The sequence below is a fragment of the Phacochoerus africanus genome, chromosome 1 (assembly GCF_016906955.1).
Source record: "Phacochoerus africanus isolate WHEZ1 chromosome 1, ROS_Pafr_v1, whole genome shotgun sequence".
Classification (NCBI taxonomy): domain Eukaryota; kingdom Metazoa; phylum Chordata; class Mammalia; order Artiodactyla; family Suidae; genus Phacochoerus; species Phacochoerus africanus.
The window spans coordinates 71,704,653-71,731,453 of NC_062544.1; the positions used below are offsets into that span (position 1 = coordinate 71,704,653).

Consider the following 26,801-nt stretch of genomic DNA (forward strand, 5'->3'; position numbering starts at 1 on the left):
GACGGGCTCTGCCAGCCAATCACAGGCGCGCTCCGGAGCTGCAGAAGCCGGAGCTGCCGAGCTCAGGGCTCGCAGGCGCGCGGAGCCGAGTCTGGGGCTCTCGGAGGACCGGAGCCGCGGGCCGGGAGCACCAAGAAAGTCCCCTCTGTGCTTCTCATAAATTAAGTTCCTTTCCACCAGTTAGGGCAAGTCAGCCAAGGTAAGGCTTCAATGAACACCACTTTACTATGGAATGACATTCATATTTTTGTGCAGTGGGGCTGCTCACCCGGTTCTGAGTCAAAACAATATTTGGCGAAATCTTCCTCTCTGGGTTGGTTTCACAGGATCTGCTGCGAAGGGGAAAGTTGGAGTTGATGCTTTGTAAGCCTCATTGCTAGTATAGCTTTTAAAAAAAATTTTTTTTCTTATCCAGGAATGTTGCCATAGAGCCTATGGAATGAGTCTTGATAATCCAGCTGGGTCTCTGTTTATGTTTATCTGTGGATGTGCTGTTATCTGCTCTCCCCCTGAAGAAGTTGGAAGGATACTCTGCAAGGCACATTGGAATCGTGGTGGCATCAAAATAAGCTGTCATTTATGTCTCTGTCAAAGTGAGGGAAAGCGTTGTCAGCATAGAAACAGGGAATTTGAAATTGAAATTTCCATAGTGCTTTTTAATTATTGCCTTTCCAGTATCCTCTGAAATTACATGATAATCTGAGCACTCAAGCTGCAGTAGGGCAAGGCTCATTTCCTTTCTTCTTTTTTCTTTTGTGAAACGTTTCTATAAATGCTTATTAAAGCTTAAGATGAAACTTTTCCTTCTTTTAAAGGGCACTATAAATGATGCATGAAAAGGAATTAGGTACCCTTCTGCCATCAGCAAAACACTTTATTTAGTATATGCCCTTATGTTTGCTAACTCTGATTCATTTCTTAACTTCCTGAACCTGATTTGAGTTTAGAACTAACAATGATTTTGTCTTAGTTTTCATACCTAAAAACAAGGTAAAATTATGCATGTTTGTGTGTGTGTGTGTGTGTGTGTGTGTTGTGCGTACAGAGGTGGAACTAGGAAAACCTGTCATATGTAACAGGTGAAAAATAAAATTTTATTAGCTAATTATTCAAGTGTCTCCTTATATCAATGCTTGTTGTATTTTAAGTACTTTCAGATTAATCGAGAGTAAATGCCTCTTGCTGTTTCTCTGCTAAAATGAAGAAATGATAAAATAAAAATCTTAGCTGAGATTATTATGGTCTTCAGTTTGCTCAGGTGATGGCATCACAGCTTTGAGCTGAGAGAAACAGATCAGAGAAAGATTTTATTATCCAACCAAAAAAAGGGGGGGAGGGGAGAAAAAAAAAAAAAAACACCCTACAGGCTCCGACTGTGTTTGGAATCTTTATTTTTCACTTTGTGATCACCCACAGATTTGTCAAAGCAGGGGGCTTTCCTTATGCAGTAATTGTTCTCCTCTGTTTCAGTGGACTTGTCTTATCAGAGAAAACATGTAATCCTAAATCAAGAGTTAGAGGTCCAGACTGGATCTCAGATGCAGCTTCCTGGATATGGGAGGAGGGAGGCAGGATGTGATACTAGTAAAGAATTAGTTCTATAGCCTAACACTCTGGTGGAAGAAACAATTATCATTTGTTACTTTCAAGCCTCCTGTTACATGTTCAATTTCAGGCTTCCTGATAATAAAATAACCAAGTATAGGTCAACCCATTTCTTCACTTAATAAGGCTTTCATTTAATGGGCCTTGTTAGAGGAGTATTTTATAAACCATAATGATGATGCTTTTTCACAGAGGTAGCTAACTTAAGGGGAGGAAAACATAAAATGATACCAATAGTCGAGTTTGATCTCCTCTCTTGACAACAGTGGGAGGTAGAAAATGAGGATTTGCTCTTTTAGATGCACCAGAATTGCCCACTTAAAGATAACCTCACAGTGAAGGGGAGTTTAGTAGTAGAATGAAGGTAAGTGACAAGGAAACTCAAGATGTAACTCTGTCCAGCAAATGTTGAAAGTAATTAGCTATAGCATGCTTGATAGCAAGCAGTGCTTGATCAAAGTCTACACATTAAGCAGAATGTAAATTATTATTCCTTCTTATGAGCCTATTTGGATGGATATAGTGGAATCATGAGTTACTTAGTCCAAGTTTATATGATGGGTGCTATATATAGTAAATATAAAAGACTTTTTTTTATTTGGCTTATATAAGCATCATTGTTATGCTTTTTGTTGACTTTTATGATCTATTTAAATACAAACCATATTTTCACAAGTTTGTGCCCCATTTGTCCTGTATTTGACTCGATAATTAGAAGACCTTATGATTAGTATACCTTATATACAGGCAGCTTGATGTAATTGTCCTTTAGACTCTAAACATGCATGCACACTTCAGATCTAGGATAGTATTGAAACCTGGAAAAATCTGCTTATTGCAAGTGCATGTATCTGATGCAATGTAGTTGGTTGAAAAGTGAGAGAAGGAGATTGAGAGATTTAAGAAGAGTGTATGTCCTTTGCTGTTTTATGTTATTTTTTTAAAAAATAAGTAGAAGACTTCAGACTCCTGAATTTGCTCAATTATATGCCTTCCTTGTAGTTGCATTGCACATGTCTATAAAACTATATTCTATATTAGAGCTCCTTAACTTTGGTGCTATTGATATTGTGTGCTATATAATTCTAATGGCGGGAGGGCTTTCATGTTTATTGTAGAATGCCTAGCAGCATCCCCGTTTTCCACCCACTAGATGCCAGTAGCAGCACCCCCAAACTGCCACAACCTCAGATATCTTGAGACATTGTTAACTAATCCCTGGGGAGTTGGGGGACAAAATGTCTCTCCTCTTCCTTTGAAAGTGTCCACGTTTAGTTCAGTTTGGGTGTTCTACAAGGATCCCTCGTCTTTTGCTTTGAACGAATAACAATGTGTAGGTGTTTCATTGGGTCCCTAACACAAAAATGTGGAAGATCTTATCCATATTATATTTTTCTGTGAACTGAGAGTCTAGGCTCTACTATCATATGCTAAAATTTGTGGGAACAAAAGGAAATAAAAAGTGCAAAGGAAAATGTAGATGTTGAGTCTGAAGACAAATTTCACTTGAATTTGTTTCTTTCAGAGGAGCCTTTAATATAGTGAATGAAAGATATGATGCTCTCTACAATTGCTTTTGATATTTTTTCTTGAGTATGTATATGTTTGGGGTGTCAGGGGGAGGGTATTCACTCTAGTAATTCCATTGTGCTTGGAGTAGTTTATAATGTTTGAAGGTTCAGAGGTAAAAGGGAAGCATTTTGGTTTGAAAAAAATAGTTCTTAACCAGCAGTGATATGTAGCACAATGAGAAAAAAAAAAAAAAAATACCAGGCATAATGGTTTGAAGCCATGACAGAACATGGGTCTTGGCTCAGATTACTTATGTCACATGTTACTTATATACATAGGTCATTTTCCCTCATCTGCAAAAGGGGATAAGAATAGGCATGAGAACCAAATAATACAAGCTGTCAAATGGGTTGTAATTGATAAAGATATATACCAATATTGGTAAATTATCATTGTTTCAATTTCTTTGGTGATGTATTTTTTGAGAACTGACTCAGCAAGCTAAATCTTAGTATTCTAGAGTAGTTCAAAATCATCTGTAAGAAACGGCAGTATTAATTTTTTTTTTTTCGGAGTTCCCATCATGGCACAGCAGAAACAAATCTGACTAGGAACCGTGGGGTTTCAGGTTCGATCCCTGGCCTTGCTCAGTGGGTTACGGATCCTGTGTTGCTGTGGCTGCGGTATAGGCCAGCAGCTATAGCTCTGATTCGACCCCTAGCCTGGGAACCTCCATATGCCCCTGGTGCAGCCCTGAAAAGAAAAAAAAAAAAAAAGGTTTTTTCTGAGTTCCCATTGTGGCTCAGTGGGTTAAGGATTTGATATTGTCTCTGTGAGGATGTGGGTTTGATCCCTCACCTCACTCAGTGGGATAAGGATCCGGCATTGCCACAGTTACAATGTAGGTCATAAATGTGGTTCAGATCCAGTTTTGCCATGGCTGTGCCATAGGCTTCATCTGCATCTATGATTCGACCTCTAGCCTGGGAATTTATGCTGCAGGTGCAACCCTAAAAAGAAAAAATTTTCATGAATGAAATAGAATATCTTCATTTTGAAATATGTGTTTTATGTTGTGGATGGACCTCAATTTTCTCTCTTATTTCCATCCTTTCCCATGTTATCCACATTTGTGATTTGTTTAAAAATGCAGAAGTAGCACATAGAATACACCTTGAAATTTACTTTTTAACAATACTGTTCTTACCCATTTGATATATATTTTAAGTGATTTTTAAATGAATAAATTAATATGTCTACATGTAATTTTGAAATTAATGATTTAAACACAGTTATATAGAGATGAATGCATTCCATAAGCAGATGTACACAAAAATATATTTAGATAAAATAAATGGAAGTTGATAAAATCCCCCGCTAATTTTATAGTCTAATCTCTTCCATGTGGGTCTCTAAGCAATTCATGAGTATTTACCAAGAACACTATTAGGCACGGTCCTGATATTTAAATCTAGCTCAGTGTGAGGCACATGCGTGTTCTTGCAATTGTATCCTTACGGTAGGATGATTTCAGATTGGTTGATGCCCCTGCCACGTTGAGTGTTATACATCATGACCACCACATATTATTGTGTAGATGTACTATCGTGCATTTAAGTAATACCCTATTAACTATTTTTAAATGAAGAGTAAAGACAAGACCAGCACAAATTAAATAATTTATCATTTCTATCGTTGCTGATAGCATTTTGACTTTTAAGTGCAGTACCCGTTCCAAGAATGGATGTCCAGGAAAGTAAGTGGGCAGTGGGGAAATGTAGGAGTGAGTAGAAGAGGAATATTTGGTCTAATGTACCCTGATGTGCCCAGGTGTTGCTTCTGTAGATACCAGAGAATATTCTGATACATAAAGTTCTGTACTGCTGGGTTAGGAACTTAGGAAACTTCTTGGCAGTCTGAGAATAAAATAAACAGAGTTTGATTCCTAAAAGCGTTTGAGTGAAATAGTTGAAAAAGAAGTATCTCACTTATCTGAGCTCCCCAGGACTGGCTTATTCAACATTTTACTCACACTGCATGGAATATGATAGATGAATTGCCAGTAAAATGAATTTGGTCTTTGCAGATGCCTCCACTGAAAAGAGGAATTTAACTATCATTTCCATTTCATTTTATGTACACGTGGTCATAAGGATCTTCAAATAGATATTTATTGTCATTATATTTAGGCCTTTAAAGTCAATATGTTTCATCTATATAGCTATGTACCACCCCATGTGCCTGGCAATTTCACTTTATCCAATTATTTTCATTCAGTCTACCTGATGCCAAAAGTATTTTAAATAAAAATACCTGTCTACGTTAAACTCACAGATATCAATGGGATTTAAAAGAAGACAGGATGCCATTTTAACCTACTGAAGCATCATATTACAAATAACTTTTGAAACCAATGCTGGTAAAGGTGTGATAAAACTCTTATTTATAGTGATTCATGGTGAAAGTGAAAATTAATACAACAGTTTTGAGAAACAATTTGCAATCCATTGCCAGAAACAGGAAAAAGCAGATCCTTTTACATGTAACTTCAAGGAGTAAATTACTAGGAAAGAAACCAAAGATCCCCAATTGAAGAAACCCCTTAAGAAATGAAAATTAATTGAGGAATTTGAATCTAAATAATCATATATTTATGGAAATTTGTGTAACAATAAATGATACAAAATTTCATGTACATTCTGATTTTAAAAAGGATTTCAAGAAAATCAATTTAGTTGGTACCGCACTGGGGCAAAACTGTGTATCCCTTGAAAATTTCTGTATTGTTTATATTATCCATATTTTAAAAATATGTGTAATTAGTACCTTTCAGCTGCAATGTGTGATATAATTTAAATTAGCCATGAAAATATAAACAGAAGCTATTTTGGTTGTATGCAGTTTTGCTGCTTTTTTAAAGAGCCCACTTATTGGCTGATTGATACAATTTAACTTCTGAAAAAGAGTACATGTATATAACTGAATCACTTTTCTGTACAGTAGAGAGTAACACCCTGTTTTAAATCAACTACAACACTTTTTAATAATTAAAAAAATAGTAAAATTAAATAACTAAGCCATAGTTGAGAAAGCCTGTGTTATTGATTGAAAAGTCAACCAGTTCTAAAAGACTATTCAGTAGGATTTTCAGTTCTGGTGATTGGAATTTGACTTTTGAAGATTTGTTATATTTTTAAAAGAAAAATGAAACCAAATGAAATATTCAATTCTGTTTTACTATATTAAATTCACTTACGGGGATTATATACTACTTGAGAAAAGAGATGGTAAACAAGGGAACTATATTATTACTTGGAGAACATGATCATTGTTAAGAGAGGAAGAGGAAAGGGGGATGGGGGATGAAATTTTGAAGAGATAGGTGGTGGTTTGATATTTTAGCTGTAATGGCTAGGAATCCCTCACTGAGAAGATGACCTTGGAAGAAGTATGAATATGAACAGTGTTTGATATTGAGAAATCAGATTCTAGGGAAGGTGAAAAGCAAGAACAAAAGTCTCAGAGCAGGGGCTTGCCTGTCTTCTTGGAATAATAGCAAGAAGGCCAGCATATCTTGAGTGAAGTAACAGAAATGGAGCCAAGGAGGAGATACTGTTAGGAGATAATGGAAACGGGATCATGTGTAGATGCTATAAATGTGTCTAAGTACTTCTGGGTTTTTTGTAGATCTGGGGTGGCATTGGATATTCCTGAGCAGAGAAATAACATGATGTATTTTTTATATCACACAGCAAAGAAGAGTTAAGTGTGAAGGTGAGATTAAGGTTACTAATCACCTGTATTTCAATCACAAACTCTGGTCACAGTGTTAGACTGAAGAGGAGCTAGGACAGATATAGGCCAGATCTGGAGCTATTGAACTAATTCAGAGAGAAGATAGTGACTTTCAGTAGAGGTTGAAGAAGAGGTTGGACTGCATATTTACCTTGAAATTAAAGCTGACAGGACACACTATTGTATGAGATGGAGGGGTGGTGGGGGACAGTGAGGGTAAAGGATGATATATGTTGTTGTATCCTGAGCAGCTAGAAAGTTGGATTTGTTGTCTTCTAAGAAGGGAAAGAATTGGACAGAACAAATTTTAGTAGGGAAAGGAGGGCCAGCAAGAGATGAGAACTGAGTTTATACGTTGTTAGATTTAAATGTTCAAGTGGTAATGGCATGGAGTCAGTTGAATGCACAAGCATGGAGTTTAGAGAAGAGCTGTCTGCTCAGGTAGGAATTTCGGAGTCTTTACTCTGTAGACTTCATGAATGAAAAGATGAAAAACACGTGGATCAGGACATGGAGCAACCTAACCCCTATAGGTTGGGAAAATGAAGAAAAACCAACACAGCTGGAGAGGAAGGAAGAGAGCCCCACGAGAAAAGTGTCCTGAAAGCCAGGGGAGTATGTGTTTTAAGGAAGACACTGTCTTGAAAAACATTTTAAATTATTGAAACATAAACTCCCAAACACATAAAATCATATCATTTTTATTTGCATATTTTCATTTTAAGTATAAAGATTTCATTTCCTTAAACTAAAAAAAAGTTCCTCTTTGAAAGACCTTACTCATTATAGCTGCTTCTTTCAAACTTATCTATATATAGTAATCCTTTTAGATTCAATGGGAGCCTGATTTTACAAACAAGTGGAAAGTGTCCTATGTCGTAAAAGCAAATAATGACACAAAATCATTGGTTTAATCATCTGTGGATTTTATCCATCAATATAGTTCTTATCTTCTAATGTTTTTATTAGCTTTACCTGAATTTTGATGTTACAATTAATGCCTTTCAGATCTGACATTTGCAACATTAAATATATCTCATTTACTGATAACTAAAAACTTTGCTTCTTGCCAACCCAAAATTATTCTAAAAATAGTGAAAGAATAGTTATGAAAACTTTCCTGTAGCCAATATTCCAATTAAGAAACTGTGTTTTTACTTTGCCATCCTACCAGTGATTTATATTCAGCCTTTGAAGTGTTGGAGAAATATATTAAGAACCAAGATATAAATCTACAGTTTCAGCTGCAAGTATAAGGTGACTATAATGTTGCAAAACTGATCTATAAGCAAAAATGCAAGATGACTATATTAGTGGATTATATCAGTGACGCTGACACTGATTAAAGCATTCTTTCATACAACTCTTCCAAGGAATACACACACACAACTTTATGACTTTCAGATCACATTCTGTTTCTTAATCTAAATGGGCAATAATCAGTTTGATTACCAGCTAACACTTTATCAACCAAGCTTCACTTAGAATGTGTATAATCTCAGATAAATTAAGTGATGCAACTTCTGAAGCAGTTTTGTAAGAGAAGTTACAACACTTTGAACAGTTTTAATAATGTATGAGTGCTGTGTGTGACTATGCTGAAGTCTAATGTGATGTGCCGAATGATTGTCCCCAAAGATGTCAGGACCTAATTCCTGGAATCTGTGGCTAGGTTCTTACCTGGCAAAGGAGGATGAACAGTGCAGATGGAATTAAGGTTGCTAACTAAGCTATCCTAAAATAAGGAGATGTTCTTTGATCATCAGGATCAGTGGGCTTATTGTAATCATAAGGGGATTTAAAAGTGGAAGAAATAGGCGCACAGGAGGTCAGAGTGATGACCTGAAAAGGACTCAATCTTATGTTGCTGGGTTGGAATGTGGAAAGTACCAAGTGCCTTGGGAAGCTTCTAGAAATTGGAAAAGACAACAGTTCTCCCTTAGAGCCTCTAGGAAGGAAGGCAACCATGTTGACGCCTTAATTTTAGCTCAGCTGTGGCTCATTTCAGACTTCTGAGCTGACCCTCATCAAAGTTCAGACCTACAGAACCATAAGATAATAACTGTGTTGTTGTTGGAAGCCACTAAGTTTGTGGTACTTTGTTATGGATGGTATCACTAAGAAACTAATACAGCTAGCATGAGGTATTAAGTTATGCCTTTCATAAATAAATCCTCATGCAAATTTTCTGAGAATGAAGATATAGAATATTAATGAATATGGAGTACTTTTACAATTAACCTGAGATTATTATATTGTTCAATATCAAATTGATGAGAGAGTCATGATATCAAACCTGAAGGATATTTCCTTAAAAGAATGTAAGCTAAAATTATTCCTAATGAAAGAAAATAGTATATCCAACCTAATAAACACTTTCTTGTTCCCAGTTAAGTACATTGTGCTTCTATTTACATGAGTTTACTGGACTTTTGTTTCCTGTCCAAACATGGCTTACAAGGCATTGTACAGTACTTAATGCAAACATTAATGCACACATAAAGTAAAATACAGAATGTACAGCAAAATAAACAAATGGCCTTCTCCCCTTTTTACTTCTGCAGTACAGGAAATATTTATTCAACTTTTTAGTAATTACAAAAGCAAAATTATGATAGAATGTTCTATAATTTACAGGGTATAAACATATAACCTGCTATAATTAACAAAGAAACATTTAAAATGAAACTATGGAAATCTGTGTTCTTCTACTGATCTACTCTTTAAATAAATATTACTTACCCTTTCTAAAGATGTTAAATAGGGGAAAAGTTATTTGTCTTCCCAGTTTGAATGGCTCTTTCTCATGTTTAGAGCACAACAGTAATGAAACTGTTCCTAGAAAAATGTGGGGCAAATTTCAAATGTATGGAAAAAAAATAGAAGAATGAAGTAAATCACCTAATAATATTTGGCGGATTACATTTTTTTTCTTTTTTTTAATGGCTGTACCATGGCACATGGAAGTTCCCAGGCTAGGGGTTGAACGGGAGCTGCAGCTGCTGGCCTATGCCATTGGGTTAAGAACCTGACTAGTATCCTTGAGGCACAGTGGGAACTCCTTTGGCTGATTATAGTTTTATTTCAATCTTTAAAATATTCCATGGATATTATTTGCTCATTCCTGGTTATAAAAGCCCTGTTGAACAAATGGTTCTCATATTGGTAATATGACCTCTGTGGGCACATGGATTAAACCCAAGATAGGAGGAAAACTCAGATGAGTTTTGCACACCCGTCTCCCCTAAACCAGCTAGTTGATGTTGGAGGCACTGGAACAAATTGTCCATCTGAGCTTCCATATTCCAGATCTGAGTGCCCTGATCTGCTTTCACAGGCCCTGGCTCTAAGTTAGTGTCTATTCCTGTCATGTAATCAAGTGAAATTTTATTTTCCTTTTATGTGTTTTGCTTTTCTGATTTATTATATTTTTTCTACTAATTCCTTAAGTGGTAGTATTCAGTCTGACCGGTCAAATGATGAGAAAGATTAATAACCTCCATTTTCCTTTCTTGAATCCCTGACTCAGCTAAAATATCCAAAAATTATATTTTTTATCTATTACCTTTCTCTATACACCCATAAAGCACATGGGTTAACATATATGTCAAACATATGTATGCATATATGTTGCAATATGCACACAGATATTTTTGAATTTTTTAAAAGAATGTTTTACTGTTTAACACATTTTTACTTAATATTAGGTCATTAAAATCTCTACAAATCCATATATCAAAATGATTCTTGTCTTTATTTTTTATCTTGTTTCAGCTCTGCTTCTGTCTTTTTGTCCCGCCACATTGCATCTCTTTTGTCAATCTTTAGTCTTATTCCTTCTAATGTGATTTGTCCATGTATTAGTTAACTGGCAGTCATACCAAAATTCATAGACTGTGTGGCTTAAAGAACAGAAATTTACTTCTCACAGTTCTAGAGGCTAGGAGGTCTAAGATTAAGGTGCTGGCCAGTTCAGTTTCCTGGTGAGTGTTTGCTTCTCTCTTCCTGGTCTATAGGGGATCACTTTTTTGCTGTGTCATCACATGACAGAGAGAGTGTGCACACTTGCATGAGCAAGCTCTCTGGTATTTCTTCCCATCCCCATCATAAGATTCCTACCTCTTAACCTCATTAAAACTGAATTACCTTCCAAGGGCCCCATCTCTAAATCCCATTACATTAGGGCTTCAACATAAGAATTTTGGAGGTACAAATTTCAATTCACAGCAGCTTCTTCTGTTTTCCTATTTCCAACTCTAATTATTAGTAGTATGAGTATTCGTATTAGTGTATTTCTAAACACCTTACCTCTTCCCTCTGCCGTTCTTGGTTCTACCAATCATTGTAATCTTCTTAGTCCCCTCCAATTCTCGTTCTCTTCTTTCTCCAATGCCACCTTATGTGACTCTTAAAGAATATACCTAAATATTACAGCATCCATTTTTCTGAAACCATTCAATACTGTGGACTAAGCCCACATTTCCTTCCCTGAAACATTTGTAACAGTCATCACTGGAGTTGGTCATTCTTCAAGATAGTTTAAAGGTCTTGGATATTGCTTGACTACTGTGTCTTCTCCGTAAAGGACTAAAACAACACATTTTAAAATATAGATATTCCAAATATATATATATATGTATATATATAGAAATATATAGTATATATAGAATATATATATATATAGAATATATAGTATATAATATATTAATTATCACAGAGAATATGTGATTTCTATATATAGAATATATAGTATATAATATATATATAGAATATATAGAATATATATATAGAATATATATATAGAATATATATATTCTATATATAGAATATATATAGAATATATATAGAATATATATAGAATATATAGTATATAATATATTAATTATCACAGAGAATATGTGATTTCTTTCTCAATTCTTTTTCCTCTAATTACCTGTAGGTTGACAAAAATCTGTGATACCTTACATTGGCTATGACATCTGGAGATAATTTTTCCTGGATTTATTGACTACATTATATAAAGTAAAATTTAAAATCATTTGTTTCAGAGTTTTTTAACAGAATTTATGGAAGTTTCACTAAGAAAATTTTACTTGGAGCCATTTAGTACTCACTTGAGTAGTGAAAGGAAAAACTTACGAAATGACAAGAATTAGTAGTACACGAATATCACTGGTTTGAAATTGCCAAGGCATGAATCACCCTTGCAGATAAAATGCTCTCACCAATTTCAAAAGCAGCTCCTGTGCGACTCTTGAGATAGGTAACAGGAATAGCTTGTTCCTCTGAGAAATGTCTCATTCCATTTTCAGACCCGTGCTAAGGAGGATTTTGTGTGTATGCAAAGGGTTTTTTTTTTTTAACATAAACTTGGTATTAGTATCCTGGAAGTGCTGACTCTTCTGAGTGTAAAATTGTGGCTTTCAGAAAGAAGTAAACTAGGACACTCTGTCAGCATCCTGGAAATGATACCCATTCTTTTACAAAGGGAATGCCAAACATTTAAAATGAAAAAGCACCACATTAACTCAATGAAAAGGCCAGATTGTTCTAATCAATAAACTCCACAAGAATAGTTTATTCTTAGTTAATTCCTGTTTATGTCTCCAATTTATTAAGAACAAAAAAGCATTCTTTGTAAAAATTTGATTTTCTGAGAGACATGAAATATTTAAAATAACAATTGCTTCAAATCAGATTGTGTTTGTTATTGATCTTTCTGCTCTATCGAAATATTCAGTTCAGAGCCTGCCCTTCAGATGTTTATCAAAGTACACATTTCTCCTGGAAACTCCAGAGTTTCCTTTTTTGCACATTAATTTTTCATCTAATACCAGTACATTTTCCAATTTATTGTGTTTCATTAGTATTTTTTAGTTAAGAAAATAATTTTATAAAATATGAAAGCACATTTTGGCAAAATAATTTTCATTGGCCCAATAAATAAATTTAATGTAATTTCTTTATATGGAGACGATATAGTGAAAACTTCAGAGAAATGATCTAATGTATACTTTGAAGTCAGATTTTAATCAAATTATTGATGTATTTCAATGTATTACATAATTTTTCATTTATAATTTATATGTGTATAGTTAGCTGAAAGTCTTTTTCTGGAAGGTCGGCAGGTTGGGCAGATAGTAACTTCATATTGTATAAGAGTAAACTGACATCATAGAAGTTCATACAATTTGTAGCAGCCAAATCAGAGTGGACCATGCCCTGTTTTCTTCCATCTGACATGCCTCTATCCCAACCAGCCTCCGTACCCCCTTGACCCTGGATCTCAGCTGATGGCCTTGCCTCGCATTATGGATATAAAATTTTTAAATCTCAATGGGATTACTATCCCAGCTACTATCCCATGTCCCCTCCACCAAATCCATATATGAACTGGTATCTATATTCCAATCCCTTTTCTCTGCTCAATTTATAATGAAAGAACATTCCTTCTATTATCCATACCCTGTTCTCAGATGTTCCTCCCTAAACCCTCTCAACTCTACCTTTTCATCGGCTACATCATCAAACTGTCCCTTTCTAACAGATCATTCCTATAAGTGTGTGCTCTGGTAACTCCCATCTTTAAAAACAAAACAAAACAATACAAAAAAAACCTCTCAGGACCCCACTAGCCATTTACTCTGCTCAGATGTAACCTATTTCAATCATCTCAGCAAGTGATAGCACCATTTACACAAATCTGAAAACTGAGAGAGCGCCATTACACCTTCCTCACCCTAATTCCATCACTCTCAAGTTCTATGCATTTTACAACTAAAATAGATTTAAAACATATTTACCGCTTTCATCTCTGCTGCCACCACACTAGTTCAAGTCACCATCCTCTCTTCTACAGGAGTCTCCTTTGGTCTGCTTGTATCAGCAAATGCCCTTCTCAGATCATTTACCATATACCAGCCATCACAAACTTCTTAGAAATGTAAATCAGTAGATGCTATTCTTCACTTTCAAAACCTTTCAGGGAATCCCAATTTTTATGTGTAGTAAAAGGTTAAGTTTTTGCTGTGGCCTCTCAAATCCTGGCATCTCACTCAGCCCCCATCTCCTGCTTGATCCCCACCTCTACCCACCAAGCTATTCTTTCATGCTTTCCCCTCGTTAGATATGCCAAACCTTTCTCACAGCTTTGAGCTTATTATTCCTGTTGTCTGAAAAGTCCTTTCTTCATATTTTTCTACCTTACCTCTCTATCCTTCAGGCTTAATCTACTGCTATTAAGAATATTGCTCTATCCTAAAGTAGCTGTCTATCCAACCCAGCCTATTTTTGCATGTCTTCAATGATAATATATATTAGTTTATTCATTCCTTTTTTTTTCACCTCCAACTAGAGTGTAAACCCTACTTCAGTCAGAATATCTTTTGCTCTTTCACCTTTAGACACAGAGTGTTTAAAATATTGCCTGGTACATGGCCCAGAATATGTTCCAGAAAATAGAAAATGAATATATTCATAGACTAATATTGAAACAAGTTAGGCTTTTAAAAAGTAAACATTTTAATATTTTTAATTGAAGTATAATATACCCAGGTAATATTACACAACCTATAAGTATATAGATAACTACCAATAATTGAACAAACCCAGGTAACCACCACCTATAGAATATTACCTACATTCCAGAAACCTTCCTTATATACCCTCATAGTCTCCTCCTCATCCTCATATGTTTTTTTTTCTGACCTCTTGCAATATAGATTTATTTTGTCTGTTGTATTTTATATGACAAGAGCATACAATACTATTACATTGTGTTTGGCTTCTTAGCTTTACCTTTGTAAAAACCATCCATTTTTTGGCATGAATCAGTATTTTACTAATTTTGTTTCTGTAGATTAACTCATTGTATGACTAGACCACAGTTATCCATTCTACTATTCATGAGCATTTGAACTGTTTCCAGTTTTTAGCTATTACAAGTGACACAGCTCTGAATATCCTTATATTTGGTTTCTGGAGAACATATGTGTGCCCTACTATTGGGTAATACTATTTTGAAGGATATGCATATATTTATCACTAAGGAATACAGCCAAATATTTTTCCAAATTGTTTGTAGTAATTCACACTCCCGCATTGTTGTATGAGAGTTACTCTTATAATTATTAATTTTGTTAATTTTAGACATCCTGGAATATAACTAGGGGTATCCCATTGTGTTCTTCCTGGAACTATATATTTTAATATTTAAAACCACAGGAAAATCAAAGGAATAATGCAATTAGCATTTGTTCCCTACAACTGGGTTCACCAATTTTTTTTGTTTGCTACATTTGCTTCATTGATAACTAGCCATCTTTATTTTTATGAATACTTGAAAATTTTTTTTAGGCATTAGATGCAGACTTAATTTTTGGACATTGAAAAGCCTTCTGAATGTATAGATTTGGAAATTCTGACATTCAATGAACATTCTCTTGATTTACATTAACAATTTTCCAAGCAGAAAGATAAGATGCAATATAAGTGTAATGCACTAGGTGTATTTGTTTCAGATGCTAGAGAAACAAATTATGCTTTGCAGCTTGTGGGGATAATATTATACAAATGAGAAGAGCAAAGGCCATGCTAAAAATAAACAACCCTATTCATTTTCTTCATTGGCTTTAAAACATGAATCATACTTGAAATGCCATTAGTAGATAATGCCACCATAGAGACCCAAGAGGAATAATACTTTTCTTTGTATCATCTCTCATTAATTAGTACAAAGATAGTTATTAGCCAACCACCAAAGAAAGGTAGTTTGGACTCCAAGAAGCAAATATTTGCATTTTTTTAAACTTCCAACACTTTTCTTTTTTTGGTAATACTGTTAGAATAGTGGGCACAGCTGCATAGTTATTCCATGCTTTCCTATGAAGAAAGCTCTGATAATATACTTAAACTCTATTTCCAAAAAACTTTTGCTAGGGACACTGGATTTTTTTTTTTTACTTTCCCTAATTAGGTTTATGGGTAATGTGTATAATTCATCCCTATACACCAGCCATGGAATAAATGAGAAATTCCAAACCATTTTTGTGAAATACTGGTTTAATGGTTATATTAGGAAAAGTTTGTTTTTAATATATTTACTTATGAACTTACTTTGGATATTTGTTTTATTATACATTCTGAATGTCAGAAATTTTGCTCTGTTTTTGTTTGATAGACTTTCATTTAATAGATAAACATGCTTTAATTTGATGTATCTTAAAATCATCATGTTAAAATAGGGGAGATTTAGGTTCTGCCAGTTAGAGATGGAATATGGGACACAAACTTTATTTTTTGGCTGCACCTGCAGCATGCAGAAGTTCCCAGGCCAGGGATCAAACCCACGCCACAACAGCGACCTGAGCCACAGCAATGACAATGCTGGGTCCTTAGCCCCACTGGAACACTAGGGAACTCCAAGAGATACAAACTTTAATAAGCATTTCATTTTCCTGTAAAAGAGAATCACTTTATTCTCAATATCCTTAACTATTCATTATGAAAAAGTTGTTTGCTTTATCTGTCTATAGCAAGTTATCTTTACCAGAAATTCTAATTGAGCTGTTTTCACTATACATTACCTATCGGTCTTGTATGGCAGAACAAATTATCTTTTTTTTACCTGCTAGTATACGTCTCAAGTGTAAACATGATTTTTAAAAGATAAATATTAAAATTATTTTCCTGGCTAAGAATTTGCAAAAAATATTATGAACTGTATTCCCAGGAGCCTAGTGAGCTTAGTATTTTAATTTTTATGCAGTTAAGTCTTTTACATTTGGCATCATTTTATCCACACAACTATATAGCATTTTAAAAGATAATATATTACTTATTCAAATGCTTGAGATAAAAAGAGGATTTCTTGTATTACATGCCAATTTACTTATTGTTTAGAATTCTGATTTTCTTCTCATTTGTGGCAGTAAATGAAAATGCTCATGCAAAAAGTGGAAACTTTAATATATGTATCTTGAAACAGAAGGACATCCTATCTTGCTGATGAATTTAATTTCAAATTTCCAAATGCATGTTTTTTATTTGTGGATCCTAAATAGAAATACTGCTGGACTCTAGCCCATGTCAGTAATTTGTAGGACAAATACTTTCTCATTTTTGTGGGGTTTTTGCTATTTATTTACAATTTATAATGTATTATTATTTGTTCATTGATTTATTTTTTTCTGTGTATCTCCTTTTGAGTCCCTTTTACTCTTCTACCTTGGTTCTGTAAGTGTCCCTCCACACTCTTTTTTTGAACATTCAATTCTCTCTTTACACCACCACTCCCTTGTTCAGTCCATCAAGTTTCATGGTTATCACTCATGTAATTTTATGTCTTCATGTATCTAGCTCTGTCCTTTAACCTCTCATCTGATCTTTTATATCCACCAATTAACATACCTTCTCCACCAGGTCATCCTGCTCTTTCTTATTAGGTCCATAACCTCTTAGATTTTTGTTTAATATTTTGATCTTTTTTAAGTTTTATTGAAGCATAATTATTTTACAAGGTTGTGATAATTTCTGCCATACAACAAAGTGACCCAGTCATACATATAACACTTTTAGATTTTGAAATACTTACCTTACTCTAACAAGGTATTAATTTATAAGTTTTAGGGTGCCTTTTGTGATCTAAGCATTTTGATTTTTCTTTATAACTTAAATAAGATGTATTATACCTTCTTTTATTTTTCTGAGACCAATAAAGTATAGAAAAAAAAAGAGCATGAGATTTAGAATTAGGCAGAAATTGTTCTGAAGCCTGATTACATTAATATCTGTATCACCACGGGAACATTATTTAATTTTCTATTTATAAAATATGCACAACACTAACTGAAAGAATTACAATTCTGTGTTTCTTGCAGAGAGAAAAGTATTAAACATAGAAAAGGCACTCAGTAAGATGTGAGTCTTCATCATTTCTATTCCAGCAGTTTAATCTTTCAATTTTTCTAGGTGTAACATTGGCGGCACCGTGGTTTCTTTCAAGTGAGAGGTCTAAAGTAAGAGTTGAATATGTTTTCTCTGATCTGTATCCAGTTGTAGCATTTTTGTCATTAATGTATCTTGAGATAACTCATTTTCTATATTTCAATGACTATCACTGGTCGATATCCTTAATCTCTATTTGCTTTACAATAGATTTTGTAGCATTTGTTCTCCTTTTCCTTTGCTATTATTGTTTTTTCTTACCACTTTTTTCTTTTACAACCTAAATGTTCCACAAACTGCTTGACGGCAAACATTACATTATTAATTTCTCTTGTATCTCTCTGGCTTTGTCTTGAGTATTTATGTGTATGCTAACATTTTTCTTGGTTGGTTTGGAATTAGTAAATCAGTTCCATTTTGATATTTAGGGCTCATGCATATTCAATATAAGTATACTTTTTTTGTTACCTGGGTATATTCTGTTATCTTTTATTTCAAAATCAACTCTCTCAAAATGTGATATTTTGAAATTACTTTAAAGTAGCTTACTGGAACTATTAATTAAATTCATTGCTTATATCTATTTATTCATTATTATTTATATGTGAATAAGTATACATACATACAACTCTTGAGATTAATAATGGAAAGGGAAGTTCATCCAAAAAAGCCAGCCCTCTTTGAACACATTCAATGACTGCAATATTCAACTGCTAGAATCTTTTTAAGAACAATGATTTTTTTTCCCATTTAACACTGTTGTGATATTGCTATTTTTTTAGATCTTTTGATTATTATAGATTTGCTAAATATATCATTTTCTGTTCTTCAGATATAATATAGAGAAAAATAATAAGTCTATAATACCCAATTAGAATATAAAATTTTATATATATGTAGCTAATATGAAAATGTGATAAACTTTTCCTTTTCTCATCCAGATTATAAACTCTTAATCTTCTCTAAAGCGTCCATATTTTTAGTGATTAAAGATTAGAAGCCGAACTAATATTTATAAAATTATGACAGTTTTTTTTCTTTGAGCAAGAGCAGTATTGGATATATTATCTATATCTCAATATAAGTGAATTAAATAATCTGAACAGAATAGCTGCCCTGAAATATACATACAGTATGTTTTAATGACCAGTCATCTCCACTTTCATACCCATTTCCAAAAGTGATGTTTCCATTCTTTCTTTTAATTTGTAAACCAAATTAAAACACACGCTAGTCAGTTCAAAGTCACAAAATAAATTATTTTTCTTCCTGAAAACATTGCTTTTTATATGAGAGCTGCATACCATCTGTTCAGTGTTTACTATAGATTGTTGTCATTGTACCAAAGGGAAACAAAATCTTGTGTTTCATAGTACTGTGTACACATCTTCTCTATTGTGTGAGCATCATAGAGATGAATTTAGCTCTTTATTGACAGAGTGGAACAATTCCCTAGAAAATTCTGTTCTCTTGTCCAGTAACATTCTCTTCCCACAGCAATGTAGTGCACGTCCCTCTCTCTAGCCCTTTTCTCTTTTCTTCCATCTCTCCTTAAACTTAATCACATGGGAGAATTACACCCTGCAGGACAGTGTGAATGGTAATGACCTGTACAGTTTTTTACTACCTCTCACTAATTAGCACAGTGAAAAAAAATCCAAAAAGTCAGTCCCATGTTTCTAGCTCATCATTCAACTTCAGTAGGCACTTGGTTAATACATAATGCTATTGATTTAGTCTACTCTCATCCTATGTATTTTCATGGAATTAGTTGTAATGTCTTATGTTTGATTTCTAATTTTATTTATTTCAACTTTCTTTTTTCTCAGTCTAGTTAGAAGTTTAACTAGTTTTATCTTTTCAGGAAAAAAAAATGCAGCTCTTAATTTTATTGATCCTTTCTATTGTTACTGTTATCTGGTCTTTACTGCATTTACTTCTGCTCTGATCTTTATTATTTCCTGCCTTTTGCTATTGTTAGGCTTAATTTGTTCCTTTTTTCTAGTTTCTTGAGGTGTAGAGTTAAGTTATTTGAGATCTAATTTCTCAATAGATTCTCTTATTTGTCAAAATTACAGAGAAAAGCTCTTGTGTTGATCCTCCTTTATATTCCCGCATAGATAGATATTGTTACACTTGATCACTATTATTAAATAAGGACTTGGTACCTATTCTAAATTTTCAGAAAATAGAAGTTTCAATTTTTATAGAATGGCTTATCATATTAAGTTATGCTTGACTTGTTCATTTTTATTTAACATTTTAAACTATTGCACATACAGATACAGATTTATTTTTCTAAATGCAGGTGGAAAAAAATGCATAATGTACAAAATGCCCTATAGAACCAACACTCAGATGATCTCTGTAAACACTGTGAATACTTTTCAAAGGACATATAATTAGAATCAATTTATTATGTTACGTATTATAAACATGTGTTTTTAACACTCTTGTTCCAAATGATGTACCATTGGATGTTTTAATACCCTTAAATATTAAAAAAAAATAATGTAAGTTAATGCCTTTACCTACTGAATGGATATGTCAAAATACATTTATTCAAGCTCTTATGTTTGATTCTTTAGTTTATTGCAACTGCCGGCATTGCTATGGTCATTTTTGTTCATGCATTTTTTCATTTCAAGTTAATTCCCTAGCTTAGTTCCATAATGGAGTTACTGAAAACACATAAAATTTTTTTAAGTTCTAAATATATAGTTCCGTATTATACTTTATCTTTTTTTTTTCCAAATTCATTTCAACTTGTTTGCATGAATAACTAATTCTGTGTACTGTCCTTAACTACTCAGCTGGCTAAATACATTTTCTGAAACAACATATGGAAATATTCTTGATATGTACTCTTTTTGATATTCTTCAGTGTTCTAACTCTGAAAAAATTTAGTCAAAGATAGAATTCATAATCACTTGGCAAATCTGGGTATTTCTTATTGTCTTCACATTTTACACCACTGTGATCACCTTTCAACAGATCTTTGTTTTATAGCCTTCAAGTGAAAAGTTAGATTGGAATGAAAGCCACTTAATAATTTTTATCCTCTTAAATTTTTTTTTGAAAAATGTGTAAAATAATGTATGGAAATATGTTGTATAAGCTTGAGAGACAAACTAGTTTTGTAAAGACTTCATATGGGAATAGTGTAAACCCATGGTTTTATGTGAGGGATTGTGTAATGAACAGGATAGATTGATCTGTGCACCTAAACTGTGCTTAGTAAGGCTCGTTATTGCTGTTTCTGTTTTTTCCCCCCTTCCATATCTTTTAATAGCAATTATCTCAGTCAATCTTAAACTTAAGATCAAAAATAAATTGTCAAAATCTAATACCCAAGGAAATACAAGATGTTCCTTTGTCATTACATAGTTATAAAAGAGAGAGGATAATAAGTTCAATAATATCTTTCCTGCTTTGGCAAATTAAATGGGAAGTCATATTACTTTGAATGGTTCATGTATAATGAACTTTAAATAGTATTCTCTAGACTTAAACATTACATGGAATCTCCCTAAGATTTTCCTAGAAAATATGCAATAATATCGCCTGACAAAGAGTTTGATACCAGACCTAAATATGTCAAATAATCTTAAAAGAAATGAGTTTTATAATTTTTTTTTGCTTTTTCTAACATATGGATTTATCTCTTTCCAGACTGACCATTTACTAATTATGGATAATTAATTTCTCCATTAAAATATTGGATAATAAAATTATCCATGGGTTCATATGATATCACTTTTTCAAATTATTAAATGTAAATAAAAAATACACCTTGAAAATATATATTTCTATCTTTAAAAACTATGATCTGATGCTGATGTGTAAGATGAGAGAGACAAATATATTAACAGACTATTCCATAAATAAATAACTTTACACAAAAGCATTTATCATACAATTAAGGAGACTTCACACACAAGGTTAAAAAGGAGGTCCTATAATAAAACATGGCAATACTGGAGAAATCAATTAAAATCTTATCTCTTCAAACAAAACAGTAATGCACTAGGAATCAATTATGAAAAGAGAGGTAATAGAAAGCCAAAAGGAATTATAACAGAAAGCCAAAAGGATTTATAATAGAGCATTTATAATGCCTATGACGGGGGGAAGGTTAATATAAACTTGAAATTTTTAGGAAAAAGTATTGCTGAGAAAAAAGTTATGTTTAAAAAACTATAAACTTAAAACTCTAAGGAATTTTTAAAAAATGAGGCTAATAAAACACTGCAGTCTTGATGAGGGGCCAGCAATTTTATTATGCTATGATTTTCAAAATTGGAAAGTGTCATTGCCTATAATCATTATTATAAAGTAACATTATGTAAATAATGTGTAGAAATATAAAGAGAATCAAAAAAGACAATAGGACAAAACAAAGAATGTAATCACAAAGAAAGTAATCACTATGGATTCTAGCCTTATGTATAATTAATGGTATTAAAATTATGCCAAGATGAGATCCTTTCTCCAAGGTTAAATGGGAAACGAATATCCAGCACTGGTGACATAGTGTTGACGGGACCATCCCCTTATGACATTCTTTACTGGTTTTAACCATTTAGAAAGCAATTTCACAGCTGACAATAAAAGTGATACAATATATATATTATTTTGTTCACTCTTTCCACTTCTGGAAATCCATCTCCAAGACTGCCCTAACTGTGGAAAATCTGTTTCAGGCACCTGTAATTGTAATAACTAAACAATGAAAGTACTCTAAATGTTTAACAAAATTTAACATTGTTTAGATAAACATTAGATAAAATGTTCTATTCACACCATGGGTTTTCTCAGATTAAGTAGTGGAAAAATCCTAGCAAGTAGGAAAATAGATATTGCAAATTTTAAATAGGATGTAATTACAATTGTGTTTATAACATCTTTCAAAATGCCTATTTTCATATTGGTGTATTTTATTAGCATTTGAAAAAGTTTCCTTTACTAATTATACAAGAAAAGTTTTAATAAAGAGAACATTTTTAAAATTACACACATTACATACACCCATATACAATTACACATACATACACACATTCTTATGCATACTGTGGAAGAGGTATGTGAATGTTAGTCCCAAGAGTGATTTCCTGCTTTCTGGTTTCTCTTTCGTCCTTTATTCACTCCATTTTTATATTCCTTTCTTTCCCTCTTCATTCACTCTTCCCTCCCTTCTCCCTGTTCTGCCTTTTCCTTTTCACTCCATTACATGTACATATCTCTTTCTTCTGAATGACAACTGTATTGTAGAAATATTGATAGTGTATTCAGAACAAACAAATACAATTGAGGCATTGCTGAGTTAATCAAATGAGGGGAAATTGTTTATTGTTATAGGAAGGGTTCACGGCAGAATGATCAGCATGATTATTAAAGGGCACCAATGTAAATGACTCCAGAAAGTGATGACACATTGTATTGTTTTGGAAGTTTAAATATTCTCCATAAAATAAAACAACAGAGAGTTCTGACTGTGGTGCAGTGGAAGTAAATCCAACTAGTATCCATGAGGGTGCAGGTTTGATCCCTGGTCTCACTCAGTGGGTCAAGGATCCAGCATTGCTGTGAGCTCTGGTGTAGGTCACAGATGGCGCTCAGAAGTGACATTGCTGTGGTCATGGCATAGGCTGGCAGCTGTAGCTCTGATTTGACCCCTAGCCTGGGAACTTCCATATGCAACACCTGCAGCCCTTAAAAAAAAAAAAAATACACACACACACATATATATATATCAATAGGATATTATATTTACGGAACATCACACATAAGTTTGTGCCTCCCTTATTACTCTCAGGTACTCTCAGCCTCTCCACACTGGGTCAAATAAACTCCATTTAGAATTGAAAGGATGATATCTATTACCTGGAGATCTCTAGGGTCATATTAACAGGCTTAGTATGTTATAGGGACTACTTTACATGTTTTCCTGTTTTACAGTCTGTCATTTTAAAATATTCATTCAGCCAGTATTCCTTGGTACCAATAGTTTCTGGCATGTACTAGGCACAAAGGATATCTAGGTAAGACTAGAAACACCTAACCCTGCACCTTGCAGTCCAGATTTGAAGCTTACCAATGACAGGTCATAAACCTTAATGGTAACTTCCTAGGGTCCTCATTGAACACCCCAACATGGTTCCAGGTCATTGGTTGAGGGTCTCTGTTCTACTCTGATCATTTAGGGACTTAGGGTACCTGAAGCTATGCCACAGTCAACATATGGCATCATTCATCTTAGATGTTACTACCAGGTCACCTGAAAAGAAATAGGATTAAAGATGCCAAATGGAAAAGTCAGTGGTCTGGCGAATCATCATATGGCCTTTCCTAAATGCAAAGGAGGCTGACAAAAGCAGTTTAGTTGTTGGTGTGGAAAATAGAGAAAAAGACATTTCAAAAGTGCTTTTTTTAAAAAAGACTAATATGTTTACTATACTTGTCTTAAAATGGATTCCTCACTGAGACTTTAAGCAACACAACAATTGATAGAGATTTTCCCACTTTCAGTTATGCACAGATCACATTTAAATATTTTTATTTTCATAAAAATAAAGAGCATATTTTCTCAGAAAAATCATCTAACTCTGAAAATACATAATCCTCTATGTACATCACCTCGCAATTAAAACATGATGGAAGAACGACAAACATATATGCAATCCATCTCAAATGTACAGTTATTCCAGTGTAACCTTTTAAATAAATTACAGGCATTATTTTTCCTAAACATTAAGATTTAAAACTATATACAGTATACTAGATTGCTGTAGTTTTATTTTTTTATGTAGCCAATCGTTGCTATCCAAGTAATAAAGGATAACTAAAACAACTTCATATATCTAAACAGAAACAGCTTGTATCTGGCTGCAATGGACATCTTAACTTAAAACTTATCAAAGAGTATGTAAATATTATGTAGAAAATTTTAAATGTACCATTTTATGTACATAACACACACATAGATAAAATATATAACCAATATATAATTCCCACTTATTAAAATGTTTGTATATACATGTTTTATATATATTATGTTTCATCTATTTCATGTTTCATACATTTTGTATGTTTCATATATATGTGTGTTTCACATATATGTATTTCCCAAGAGGTGAATTACTTGGAAAATACAAAAATAATGTTCATTTTCTCTTGTCTATCTTCATCAAATTAGATGAAAGTTCCTTAATACTGATATCTAATTAAAAGGGTCAATGAAAGAGGTCAGAGATCATCAATTTCTGTAGAGTGAGGAACATTAAAAAGAGACTTTCCAAAACTTTGCCAAACTGAGGAACAGATTTTATTTCTCCCCAGAATATTCCAGACACTTGTTAGGGCAGAAATAGAACCTAATTAAAAGGGGTAGGGTAACTAACTATACATATATATATGAAGACCTATACATTTTACCTTAAAAATAGTCATATTTATATCCGCCTTTACTCCTTCAGATTTTACTAAGGAATTCTAGTTCAGAGTTTTCTGCTCTTGAGATTCTTATGTAAATTATGTATGACAACTCAAAACAAGAAGAGTTGAAGTGTGAAAATCTCTGAGAAGGATTAACACTCAAATAGTCTCAGGATAAGGCTGTACCTTATTCTCTACTCTACATCAATATTTATCATATTTGTTAAGATTATGAAACTCTATGATATTTAATAACAAATGTGCTTCATAAGTATATGGGAAAATGCCCTGATATCTTATCAGAACCTGTCTCTGTTGCTCTGGAAATGAAATACAAGGGCTCTGCAAACTGCCGCCAGGAAGTTTCATAGACTGTAAGCTACCTCAGGCCAGGGATTAGGTCATAATCCTACCCTTGTGTCCTTAAAGCCTAGTGCCTGCCAGGAACAGAGTAGGCACCAAGCAATATAGGCTGAGTGAATACTTTAAATAAACAAAAATGTAAAAGAAAGAGGATATGAAAAAGAGCCCCTGTCACATACTGAGAGCCTCTTAGGATGGCCCTAGGGATCCCCAGGTAAAAAGACACTACTCTCAACTCCTAAATGGAGTTCTCTTGAGCCAGTTTGTATAAGATTGAGAACAACAAATAAGATATGAACTCATGTGTGATGTTTTGGTTTTCATCATATTCTGTTGCTGCATTTTATGAAACATGTTTAAATTACCAAAAGAGTATAATGTGGCATCACTCTGTCAGGTCCTTTGCAATAGTGTCCTTGAGGAATGTTGCTAACCTGACCCCCATGACCTTCTCTTTTAACTGTTAAATAATTTTCCCTTGTTTAATTCCATAATATCCTCTGATCTTTCTGTTGTTATGAAGCTACCATTGACAGTGATTTAATACATTAGTTATGCAGAAGAAAAAGAAATTTCTCTATGTATATATAGTTAATTATTTGTATATATGTTTTTTCTTTTTCTTTTTTTTCTTTTTGGGGCCACACCCACAGCATATGGAAGTTCCCAGGCTAAGGGTTGAATTGGAGCAACAGCTGCTGGCCTACACCACAGCCATAGCAACGCAGGAACTGAGCCATGTCTTCTACTTACACCACAGCTCAAGGCAATGATGGATCCTCACTGAGTGAAGCCAGGGATTGAACCCACATCCTCATGGATACTAGTCAAATTTGCTTCTGCTATGCCACAATGGGAACTCCCTATATTTTCTCATAATCATAAATATTCTACTATAAGGAAGCATAAACTATACCATATGCTAAACACTAAATATTAGATAGCAATTATTCCTTATTCCTATTATAAAATAATGGCTGGACACATTGTTAACTATTTGATAAAGAGTTTTAAGGGAGAGCAATTTGATACCAAATGATTTCTTAGTATCTGTAATTTGAAATCCAACCAGTACTGAATAAAAACCATCACTAAATATTGCAGGACACTTTTACCAGTGATACTGTGTTGAAATTTATAGGGAAGC

At 33.6% G+C, this 26,801-nt stretch overlaps 1 protein-coding gene across 4 annotated transcripts in view; it reads left to right on the forward strand.

The window, feature by feature from the left end:
* The window catches only part of CDH18 (cadherin 18), a 721,675-nt gene that overhangs the window by 234,405 nt on the left and 460,469 nt on the right, over nt 1–26,801 (forward strand). For 2 of the 4 annotated variants that reach the window (XM_047767734.1, XM_047767743.1), the window contains exon 1: nt 29–199. The exons of 1 other annotated variant lie outside the window; for it this stretch is intronic. The gene's annotated coding sequence lies outside the window, so the exon portion shown is untranslated. Of the gene's footprint in view, nt 1–28; nt 200–26,801 lie in introns of those variants that run through there. One more of the 4 variants, XM_047767715.1, reaches the window with a different exon arrangement.